This window comes from Amblyomma americanum, chromosome 9, assembly GCF_052857255.1.
Source record: "Amblyomma americanum isolate KBUSLIRL-KWMA chromosome 9, ASM5285725v1, whole genome shotgun sequence".
NCBI lineage: Eukaryota > Metazoa > Arthropoda > Arachnida > Ixodida > Ixodidae > Amblyomma > Amblyomma americanum.
Window position 1 is genome coordinate 83,935,131 of NC_135505.1, and position 12,779 is coordinate 83,947,909.

Here is a 12,779-nt window from a genome sequence, read left to right on the forward strand (position 1 = left end):
GGTGGAGAGAGACAAATTGACAACGAGCGTTTTATGGTTACATACATAAAATAGTCCAGAGCCTGTGCGTTCGATTCTCAAGGACGAGTAGCTGGGTAAGCTTGTCGGAACTCAACAGTGTTACGCAACACAAAAACTACGGAGAATTGAAAGGAAAGACAAAACAGCAAAGTTCCAACCAGGTCCTACGTCCTCTCACTGCTGTCAGTGCTTCAGTAGTGGTTTCATTTTCACCCGTACAGCTGAGTGAGTTAGCGCAATTGTAATTTTAAATAATAAAATAAAGACACTTTCACGGAACGTGACAGGAGATTCAGGTCGGTTGTTTAGCACTGAAGATTGTGTGGTGAGGCACAGGGAACAAGAATGTATCATTGTGAGCATGGCTATATGGGATATGTTTATTCGCTCATGGGATCCCTGAAATGAAATGAGTCGAATGACCCGTCATTTTCAAATGAAATTCATGAAAATTTACGATTCACGCTGCTTTTTGTCATTCAAATTTGGGACACGCAGCCTTTCTCTATGGCGACGTTCACTACAACGACAATCCTGTAATCTCGGGTATGCTGGCAATGACCGAGTACGCCTTATTAAATGGCTCTAAAAGTGTAAAGTTGCGTGTTAACTCTGTCTTGTTTTCAACGACTGATCAAGCTTTTCTATCGCTGCACTACAAAAGAAATCTTATGAAACGCTTGCGTTTTGTGGGAGCGTCCACCCCAGTGAAGAGTGTTACACATGTTAACTTCTATTGGACTATTAAAGAGGAATTGGCTGAAGTTCCTTCATTTACTTTTCAGGGTAAGCTTTCATGTCAGGCTCATCGTGACTGGTTCAGATTTCAAAGAATTAGTAGCAAATGAAGCATGTACAAATTCGAGGGTTAGACGGAATCCTGTCTTGCGAAGTGGATGCATAGCGATTCAAGAGAATATCCGCTCGCCAAAAAACTAAAAAGAAATGTGCGAACACATTGACGTTTTGACACAGATAGAAGAAGGCCGCAATTTACACGTGTTAGTGGCGGCGTAGTATGCGTGAAGGCTGCAACATCGGTGTTTGTGAAAAGTTGTAGGTTGGCGCATATATTTCTGGTAGAATGTCAACGCTCTTTCACGCATGGTATAAATTCTGGACATCTCTCTTTACTCTTAGTCCTCGAAATATGTAAACAATCAAGTATTTGCTAGGCCTAACTCTTTGTTCGGAGATATGATCCCCAGGTGGTAAGATTATTCAGGAGCCCTCCACTGCATCGTCCTTCATAATTTGTCTAGCTCTAGGACGCAGAGCCTCACAAAGCGTAATATACCTCGCTATTAACAATAAAAGCGATGTATGAAAAACGTAACCGTCGCAGCATATCACCTTCGTTTTTGGAGTTTTTAACAAGTGCCATCTCCCGCCATGAAACACGGCGGCTCACATACGCGCGATAAGTAGTTTCCAGTCACCAATCGCCACCGCAGCTCATCTAAATATTTGGGCACAGCTACACATAAATCAGCTCTTCCTACAAAACGAATGAAGATTCTCTTTTGGGCATTACGTCCGCTTAGAGATCTTCTACTAACGCAGTTCCTACAGCAGAATAAGTGCTCTTCGCCAGAGCGCGGTCGATGTTTCAATTCAGGTAACCAAGTGAGAAACCTTCATCCAAAAGAGCGCCTTTTTAACTGACCGTCATCAGTTTATCCAAACTGTCACTCATTACCCCTACTAGGCGTGAAATCTGGCATCCCCCAGGGCATTGTACTAATCCCCTTCTTTTTCTAATATATCTAATGATTTACCAATTAGTATTTCTTCAAAAAATCGCCTAATAAATGATGATTCTCTCATATTTCGCACTACACTCTCAACGGAAAGAAGTGAAAAGAGAGTAAATTGTTTCCCAGTGCGCATCCTTTAAATTTAGGATGTGCGCTAGAGGTCAACTTACTAAATTTTACTCCAATATAGGCGTATTTGTGTTTAGAGGGTACGACAAATCCATCCGACATCATCGCTCTTCAGAATGACTTCTCTCAAGTGTAGGGTTCGACTGATAAATGGCTCATGTCTCTGAATATGTCTCATTGATTTCTCTTCACAGTCGCCGTAATTTTTCCTCTCATTTATACACTTTCGATAACTCCGCAATTTCTCCCTTACCAGACGTTGGTTAGACGAAAACTCTAATATGCTTTATGTGTTCGCTATCCCCTTGAAGCTGTTCAGAACCCTAACGATAATTTAGCTCATCTAACTCCTTAAGGTATGAGAATCTCAGGACTAAGATGAAGACCACCGTTACCTACACTAGTCATCCGTCGTAACGCAGCACGTCTAGGTTTCCGTCATAAATTCTCTCACATTATTCCAGCAGCCAATCAAACCATCCCCTGCGCACGTCAAATTTCCCTCAAAGCCACCCGAACGTTGTATACTATGCATAGGCCGGTACCTCAACATTCCAGCAACAGTTTTTCGTAAATACTGCCGGTGCCCGGAATGACCTCCCGACTGAAGTGGCCGCCATCATCAACCATCCACCATTCAACTCCGCCATATAGGAAGCTGATTCTTCAATGTAGACCATTCTCGATCATTGGAAATAATTTATAAAAATATTTTGCCATGTTATCGCCACGCCTCATGTAATAACCTGATAGGTAACCATCAGGAATAATAATAATAGCTCTTTCGGAAATGGCGCAAAGTGAAGCCGACTACCATCACGGATCTCCTATGCTACTTCTCCCGCTGCACACGAGGTAACTGTAGGTAACCAATAGAACGTGAAAACCCCTTTCAAGAGAATCACTGTTGCTGCGATTGATTTCACCTCAAAAACACGCGAAATTAGGTTTCCAGGTGTATTCGGTGGCGCCTCACTGTTTTATTGCCTGTCGACATTTATTACAATCCAGGTCCATGATTTAGTTAAATTGGGAAGAAAGTTTGGACATGAATAAAAAAAACTCACACTTAGAGCGTGGTAAGTAAGACTGAAAAAAAAGCTTGAATGATTTACGGAACACTGCGCCAAATTGCTTCACCATCAAGCTGCTGTTGTGAGCCGAAGCATATCATCTAACATCCTCAACTAACCGCACTACGCAATTCCAAGTGGGAGTGTCCAAATCCTTCCCCCTAGACCACCAATACTAAACCCCACGGCGTACTCATGAAACGCGACTATGTCCGGTTCTACCGTGCGCAGTCAGTAACAGCTGGGCGCATGGAACAGCAGGTTTGCCCGAGCTTTCGTAGTTTTCGACTGAGTGATTTACAAAGCAACCATCCTTAGAATCAGCCAGCGAAAAAGAGGCAACTTTCCTGCAATTGACAAGAAACTATGCGATTGCATTGAAAAAGGGTCATCCTTAAATAAATCGCCAAAATGTAGAAATAAAAAAAGCACATGTGATAAGTACCCGCTATAAATATTTGACAATAACTTGCGCAGTCCGCACTGGTGATAATGGTTTTGGAACAAACGATAAACTTCTCTTCGACGTGACAATAAAGGACGTGACGTACAGCTGAAGTCACGAAACTAAACGTCGCGTGCAGTTGCAGAATATTCAACGAGCGTCAACCTGAAATCGCTACGAACAAATGCCGAATTAGAAGTTCATGGGGAAAAAAAAAAACAATCCAAGAGGCACCGTTATTTACCTCAAGGTACAGAATTCCGACCGCTTTTATTGCAACGTTACCTAATTTCTCTCTTCAAAACTTGTCTGCGCATAGACATGTTGGACGATGAAGTAGTTTATGCCTATAAGTAGGCTGTGCCATCGCGAATAGAATTGTGGTGGTCTTGAGGACTATGCGAATGCCCTGCCTCTAGCCACCGCTGCACCTACGAAAATAGTAAACAAAATAGTAATAGAGCATACTGTCGGTGACAAAACCGGTAGCAAGTCTCGCCTAAGGATTTTTTAGATCTTTATCGCTGCATTCGGTAACAATTTTCGCCGAGCCAGCTGAAAGCTTTTTGTAAATTAGGGGCCGGTTAAGGCCGGCAAAACTGATAATCGGAGCCTATTGAACGATGCTCAAAAACTGGCGTTGGACGTGTATGGCGGAGAAAAGAGCAAAGCTTTGCCCCTGGGCGAGATGATCGACTCCGCACAGGTAACTGCGATGCGGTTTTGAGAGACATGTTTGCTCTTGTAAATCGGCACCGGCACTGGGCCACGAGAGCTTCCTGGTCATGCGCTTGGTTTGCACTTTGCTCTGTTTTGAGCTCGGGTCAAATCTTTTTAGTGCTCGCAATTGGTTTTATGTCTATCTTACGTCTGTAATTTTTTTGTAATTGATGTTGGTTACGCTAAATGTTGGCGTTGCTTAGAGACGTATTTTATTCAATAAACTACAGTTAATAGTCCAGTCGTATTTGTGTCATTTCTTGCTTGTGCTCCTAGTGTATTTAAGAGCATTCCACTTAAGCATGCACCAAGTAGCCCGATTTCGGCTCTCCTATTTGTGGGAGATGTATTCTAATAAGTGTATGCGAAATTTTTCTAGTATTAGCAGTTATATGTTTGAAACTCCTGGTAAAGAGCATAACATTCAGGCAAGCCTGTGGGATAACCATCCTGCGCGCAAATGTGTGGACCCTTATCTTAATGAGCATTTTGTGGGCATGTGATTGCGTCGGATCTCTGGGGAACGTCAACACGTTCCCATTGGTTCTTCGTTTCGCTCAGGCCCGACAGCATAAGCTTTTAAGCTTATGCTGTCGGGCCTTTTAGACTTTTAAGGAAGACAATACTTTAAAGGCGACGACTGTTGGTCGCTCTACAACTTTAGAGATGCCGCACAGACGCACTCTTTTCCTGCGCGAACACGCCCGCAACCACTTTCTGCTTCATTATTCCTTAGTTTCATCTTGTCTGTAAGGAATACCGTTGATAACCAAACTATAAATGCGGCTATGATTTTCTATGTGTTCAAGCTTCTTTACATTCCGCCGACTCTGGAAATCTGATTTGCTAATTCGCATTCAGCCTCCTAAATCAATCTACCCTGTGAACCTGTGTGAACAGAAGAGGGTTGGTCGTCGCCATACAATCATTATCGCCAAGCCAGCTGAAGATGCAACGGAAGCTTCAAACAAAGCAAGCGCCTCATTCTTATATTTCCGTATTTCTTGCGGTGTCCAAGTGAGCACGTCGACTTCAGGAAACACTGCGGGAAAACGCCTTAACGCTGACATCAAGAAAATGTTTACTCATCTATCAAGCTGGAACATTAAAATTGAAAACTGTTGCAGGTTTCGAAATCAAGACAAATATGTGCTGAAGCAATATTATTCTGCGCGCTGAGGTATACACACAACAACAAAATCAAGATGCGGACTGAATGAATGAATGAAAAACTTTATTGGGAGATTTCAAAGGCTCACGTCTCGGTGGGATCCACAGTCTCGAACTCCGGTGCCTACACACTGCTCTCACTACTACTGCTGCCTGCGACATACTTCAAATTCCCTTCTGCTTCAACTTCTTTTAACATAATTTTATAAACTCAGGTACGGGAAAGAAAACGTGCATCCAATATTTTAAAACAAATGCAGGTGTTTCTATTCCTTTTCGGGTTCTTAATAAACAAAACTTTATGGACAATAAAAACAAACTCTGTACAGATAAAAATCTTACTAACTGCCGCAAATTAAGGTTAAACAAAGTGAGAAACTCTAAATAGCTGGAACACAGGACGCAATGCTTTTAGCGACATTTTAAGTGGGCAGGGTGCGAAAGGCAGTTTCTAGTCTGCGGACGTGGTGGTTCCGCTGCATTCTCAAGTTGTAGTCGGCTACAGATTGCGCTAGAACATTATGCAGTGAGGCCAGTAAAACAGTGGTGTTCGAAGAACTAGCGCGCATGAAATGAGATCATGGGGATTAGTGAGATGAGGAGGATGTATAAGGCGTAAACTGCTCTGAATGGCGGGAACATACTATCATATCACTGATTAGCGGTTGAACTAGAACTAGGTGTGGGATTCCTCATCAATCAGGCTATAGCTGGCAACATAAAATAATTCTATAGTATTAATCAGAGGCTGGCAGTTATAATTAGGCTGAATAAGAGACAGAAACTGAGAGTGGTACAGGCCTAAGCGCATATATCCAGTCATGATACTAGATCGGTGGAATGGCTACGCAGACATAGAATCGGCTATCTGCGAAGTGAACCACATCACACTATACTGATGAGCGACTTCAATGCCAAGTAGGCAAGAAGCTGGATGGAGACCAGGCAGTAGGCGGCTAATGTACGTCCTCTGTAAAAAGCAGGGGGCAGTTGTGAGTAGAGGACGCAGGGAGAAATTATTTACGGATCATGAATACCCTCTTTCGAGAACGAGAGAACAGGAACTAGACATGGATGAGCCCTATTGCTGAGACTAAAATTAAGAGACACTTTACAATATTGGCTCACCCTTACATCGTACAGTGTGTGGAGGTACTGAGAAAGGTGCATTGCAGTGACCACAGAATGGTAAGGTCTAGAATACGCGTAGATATGAAGAGGGAATGAAAGAAACTAGTTAAGCGGAAGCCGGTATGCGAGTTAACGGAAACAGTGAAAGTAGAAGATTTCAGGATCTCGATGCAGAACAGATATTCGTTTTTCAATGAACACGATGACCTTAATTCTCCAGCAATTAAAGTTAACAACACAGCTATCATTACTGAGTGCATATAGAAATAAGTGGTAGGATGATACTATAAAATAGGCAAGCGCTGTCAGGAATAGACAGACGTAATTATAAACGCCAAAGGATGAGGAAATCTAACCCCATAGAATACTGGCAGAGCTATCAAAACTAATCAATAAGGGCAAAACAACCAACATAAGGAAATATATGGAGAGAATCGAGCATGCTATAAACAACAAAGATAACGTAAAAGTGGTGAAGGGAAAGCTAGGCACAGGCGAAAATTGATAATGGTAAGGTTAGGTATTTAAAATAGTCCATGGGCACTGAAAAGTTAACAGAAATTTTTAAACTACAAATATCTTTCTCACATTTAACAGTAACGCATCGAACATAAATATAATTCTTAGTAAGCACTTTGATATCCTCCAGCAATTTCAACGACTATCTAATATATTTACATGCGCACCCCGCGTGATATACAGGTCTGCCAAAAATATTCAGAGCTATTTAGTCCACTGCAAGGAACGCAAAACCTCAAAATATGGATGTCACCCCTGTGGTAAAAGTCGCTGCAAATGTTGCAATGACATGCAGACTACGTGTCGCGCAACGAGTACAAGGTCAGGATTCCGGCATTCAATAAACGGCAACTTTACTGCGACTCATCAAACATTATTTATCTCCTTGAATGCACTCTGTGTAACAAGCAATACAAAGGGCGCACAGACACTGCATTCCGCATTCGATTTAACAATCACCGCGCACACACCAAGTCACTCCGGAATCTTTCCTTATGGAAGAATGTAAACTGAGAAGGAAGCTAATTTGATCAACTAAAAGTAACAATTCTTCGAGGGGGCTTCAAAAACACGCGAGAATGTGAACAACGTGAGTCCTATTTTATCCACAAGTTTGTTACTACTCAAGAAGGTCTTAACAAAAAGCCCGGTATAGTTTTCAATATCCAAACCTCCAAACAAAATATAGCTACACTTATAGTTAAATTTGAGGTACCTTTTATGACTCCTATTATACATCCCAGGCATTCATATCATCCCTACTCGCACTATCCTGCCTCGAGCAGTGTTGATTAGCTTTGACCGTCCTTCGTTGATGTTTTTTTTGTTGGGAGAACCTGAAAGCTTTGTACACAGCCCGGCCCTCCGCCACTACAGACTGGTATTCCCTTCGAAGTCGTTTCGACGACCCGCCCAGGGAGGAACAGCCTGAGCCGCGGAGATGATGCTGTTGTGCAATAGAGGTGTCCCGTAGCGCTCGCCGCCTGTTTTGTGACAGAGCGCTGCCAGCTCTCTTGGCGGTAGCGAAGACTCCGAGCCATGCGTCGGTGAGAATAACAAAAGGGATTTTATACACTATGTACCGGGCGTTATACAGCAAAGTGCTAACCGCAAACGCGACTGTTCTCGCACAGCGAAGTCTGGCGAGACTCCAACGCGTCACACATCTCACTCCACTCGTTAGAGGCCCTCGACTCACAGTGGGTCGGACACACGGTGGATCGGTCTCTCCCTCCAAGCGGCAGCGCTGGGGCTTTTATATCCCTTGAAACGGTTGTCAATCAAACGGCCCAATACAAAGCCAACACTTGACGGCCGGCCTAGAGGTCGAACCAGCGACCGCGCTTGCCACCCGCTTCACGTTCTTGCCGCGCGCGGTGACTTCCAGGGCTGAAGGGAAACCGGCTCCTCGCTGTCTAGAAGCTTGCTGCACATTTGGGCATGTCGTTCGATGATGCTTCTTGATAGGGCAACGCTGTTTTGCGCCGCAGCATTTTGGCTTGTCAAGAGAGCGTTAGGGCGCTGTCAACTTGCAGCGCAGCACCGGACTTGTCAAAATGGGAGTTCGCAGAAGAAATTTTGCATCCTGTAGTATTGTAATCCGGGCTCGTTGCCCGGGCATAAGAATGAATTGTTCACTGAAACCCAGACCCCTCGTGTGCGTTCTTAGACACGTCCTCGTGACAATGTAGCCAATTTCTTCTCTAACATTCCAACTCTCGGCTCACGGGAAATTAGTGAAAACCCCCGAAAGGCGCTTGCTTTGGCCTGTTCGTCGCCGCCAGTGTCATTTGTGCAGCGGCGCCTCTTTGGCCACGCATGTACGGCGACGCCCATCTTTGTATTTTGTTTCTGTATTTTGTTTGTTTGCTTTGTTTTCGTGTGCCTGTCGTTGCCACGCTGTCCGTGTCCTCCACAACGTCTTCCTATCTCTTTCTCTAGTTTCGTCATGTCTTTTTATTCCCGTCCTCCCTTCCTAGCTTTCCCTTTTTTTCCCTCTTTTTTTCTTTTTTTTCTGTCTATTTTTTTGTCTTCTTCCTCCCCCAATCTTTTCTCTGTATGCTGCCCTCAGCCCCCTTTGTATTTAATGTTTTCAACTGCTGCTGCTATTGGCGTGTTACATTCCTTTTCTCTCTCCTCTGCAGCCCTCAAACTTTTTTATTTTTTATAATTGGTTTTTGGGGAATGAAAATGGCGCAATATCTGTCTCATATATCGTTGGACACCTGAACTTCGCCGCAAGGAAACGGGGAAAGGAGGGAGTGAAAGAAGAAAGGAAGAAAGAGGTGCCCTAGTTGAGGGCTCCGGGATAATTTCGACCACCTGGGGATCTTTAACGTGCACTGACATCGCACAGCACACGGGCGCCTTAGCATTTTTCCTCCATAAAAACGCAGCAGCCGCGGTCAGGTTCGAACCCGGGAGCTTTGGATCAGCCCTCAAACTTAAAGCATCAATGTGATGTGACACCACTGCTTTCCTGAAGAAGACCGCACATCGGTGAAAACGTTGACAATAAATATTTCTCTGCAGAAGTGCCTAATTCTCTTGAGCTTTTCCCTGCGGAAGCGAACTCAACTACTTTCGTAACCGACACAAAAAGATATATATGTATATATATATATATATATATATATATATATATATATATATATATATATATATATATATATATATATATATATATATATATATATATATATATATTGTAGAGCGGTTTATTGGCACGATGGAAGCGCCGGCTACGAAGACCTTGGCACAGGCAATCTACGAGGCAGAGAGCCGAGAGACCAGACACAAGCGGCAGTCTTCCATCCAGCACGAGCATCCAACCGGCGGCGCGAGCGCTTCGTCGTCGTTGGCTTCCAACGCTTCAACCGTACTCTTGGGGACATGATCGCCATGTACATTCACTCCGACAGCTCCAATTGGGATCAGGTTCCTCCGTTCGTCACCTATGCATATAACACCGCCTCTCAAGCAACCACCGGCCCATTCTTTCTTTTATTCGGACGCGAACCTCCTTGTATGTTGAATACAATCCTTCCCTACAACCCCGACAGCTCGGAATATGCTTCCCTCTCTGACATCACCCGCCATGCTGAGCAGTGCCGCCAGTTGGCTCGCTCCTTCACCGCCGAACGTCAAGGACTCCGTACCCATGCTTCCGATCAAGACACGACCGCGGTTCACTTCTACACTGGCTCACTGGTCTGGCTCTCTGTTCCGAATACGTCCAAATTTTCGGCCAAGCACATCGGCCCTTACCGCATCTTGGAGCGTACGTCACCGGTCAACTACATTATCGAACCGGTGACACCTTCTTCGGACCATCGCCGCCGTGGCCGCGACGTCGTTCACGTCCGCCGCTTGAAGCCGTATTATAGCCCCCTCGTAGTCTCCTCTCCTTGAGTCGCCAGGATGGCTCCCTCTTTCCGCTGGGGCACTTGGAATGAAGAAGATGAACCAGCCCCGAAGCCAACGACGACAAAGCGCTCGCGCCGCCGGTTGAATGCTCGGGCTGGATGGAACACGGCCGCTTGTGTCTGGTCTCTCGGCTCTGTGCCTCGTAGATTGTCTGTGCCAAGTTCTTCGTAGCCGGCGCTTCCATCGTGCCGAAAAGACGCGGGTGCGATCCCGGCCGCGGCGGTCGAATTTCGATGTAGGCGAAATTCTAGAGGACCTTGCACTGTGCGATGTTAGTGCACGTTAAAGAGCCCCATGGGGTCAAAATTTCCGGAGCCCTTCACTATAGCTTCTCTCGTAGCCTGAGTCGCTTTGGGATATTAAACCCCAATAAACAAAAAAATAAACAGCAACAATATATATATATATATATATATATATATATATATATATATATATATATATATATATATATATATATATATACGCATACACATCATGAAATCATGAATACACACGGATCATGAATACCGTCTTTTGAGCAGAGAGAACAGAAACTAGACATGAATGAGCCGTATTGCTGAGAATAACGTTGAGAGACACGTCACACTATGGGCTCACTCCTGCATCGTTCAATAAACAAGTATATATATATATATATATATATATATATATATATATATATATATATATATATATATATATATATATATATATATATATATATATATATATATTATACACTACGAGAAAAGATGAGTCATGCTGTCATTGCGGAATCGTGGTGGAGAACAGCCTTAAGTAGCAATACTGAAGGATATCTATAGCGTGTGCGCAGGCACGATAGTCCTTATTAAAGTCAATACAATTCCAGTGATAATAATATTAATAATAATAATAATTGGTTTTGGGGGAAAATAAATGGCGCAGTATGTCTCACATATCGTCGGACACCTGAACCGCGCCGTTTCAATGGAGGTGCCCGTGTGCTGTGCGATGTCAGTGCACGTTAATTAAAGTTCCCCAGGTGGTCGAAATAATTCCGGAGCCCTGCACTGCGGCAAATCTTTCTTCCTTTCTTCTTTCACTCCATCCTTTATTCATTCCCTTACAGCGCGGTTCAGCAGCCCGCCGATATATGAGATAGATACTGCGCCATTTCCTTTCCACAAAAATCAATTTTCCAGTTTTCTCCCCTATGCTCCTTTTTAATGTAAGTGTTGGCTTTTTGTATTTATACCGCTCACTTTAGTGCGATTGCGTCTAGAGCTGGGTTATTCAAGTAGAAAACAAACTAAGAACTTTCGTGATGCTATTGATTATATTGACTCTTGCATGTGAGCTTTGTGTTGACGCAAAACAGCATCTTTTCATGTAGATTAACTCTCATAACTAACCTGTTCACTACAGCGCGCACAAGAGCAGGGCACCCAGGCGCCGGACTAGAATAATTGTCTACTTTTAGCAATTCAACGATGGCGGCTGGGTTTACATTAGAGAACTTAAGTTTCACGTACGCAAACGTCAGAAGTCTACGTAGCATGCGCGCATGTCGTTTCAAACCCTTTTAGTTGCACGTACGCGACAGACGCCGCGCGTTCTTCCTAGCGCCATCTACTGACATACGAAGACACTGTTGTAGCCACTCTAAGACGAGTCAAAGCCAAGCCAGTCGAACTGCGTCGGAGCGCCGCTTCGTTAGGCTTAACAGCTGGGAAATCGCCCTTATATCTGAAAAACCAAAGCTGTTTGCCGCTTGAAACTTTATGCGGGGCTAAGAATGGACAAACCGATGGCGAATACAACACTTGAGAACACGATATCATGTCGAGGGATTAGCGACGAACCAGTTATCGCTGCGAAGTGGCGGAAAGGGCGCCGCCATATTTGTCAACGCTACGTACGCAAGCAACGCTAAGACTGCAACGCAAAAATCCGAATCTCACATACGTACGTGACGCTCGCGCATACTCTTTGCGTTCTGCGCTTGCGCACTGGTCACCCGTAAGAGCTCTACGTACGTGAAACTAAAAGCTCTCTATTATGGGCTCGCTGTTGTGCCGGCGGCTTGCCGCTCACCGATGCGCCGCGTTCAAAGGGCGCGCATAGCGTCGACGCCTCTCCCAGACCATCTACGCGACTTTGTTTGGAAACTTGGTGGGGCAGTGCTGCCTACTTTTGATCGGTTAGAACGGTGGTAGGCTTTACGTTCTAGTACCTGCCCGAATCGCCCGCTTCCGGAATCAAATCGCCACGCTACAGTCACCTGTTGTGGTAGCGCATGTCTTTTGGCGTGCGGTTCATGCGGGATTCCGCGGGCAGGGCATTTCGAGCGTTATGTACCGCGGCCGCTTCGCCGGCGCCCCTTTTGCTCGCCTGTTAATTGTTGCGGGTCTTTTTAGTTTATGG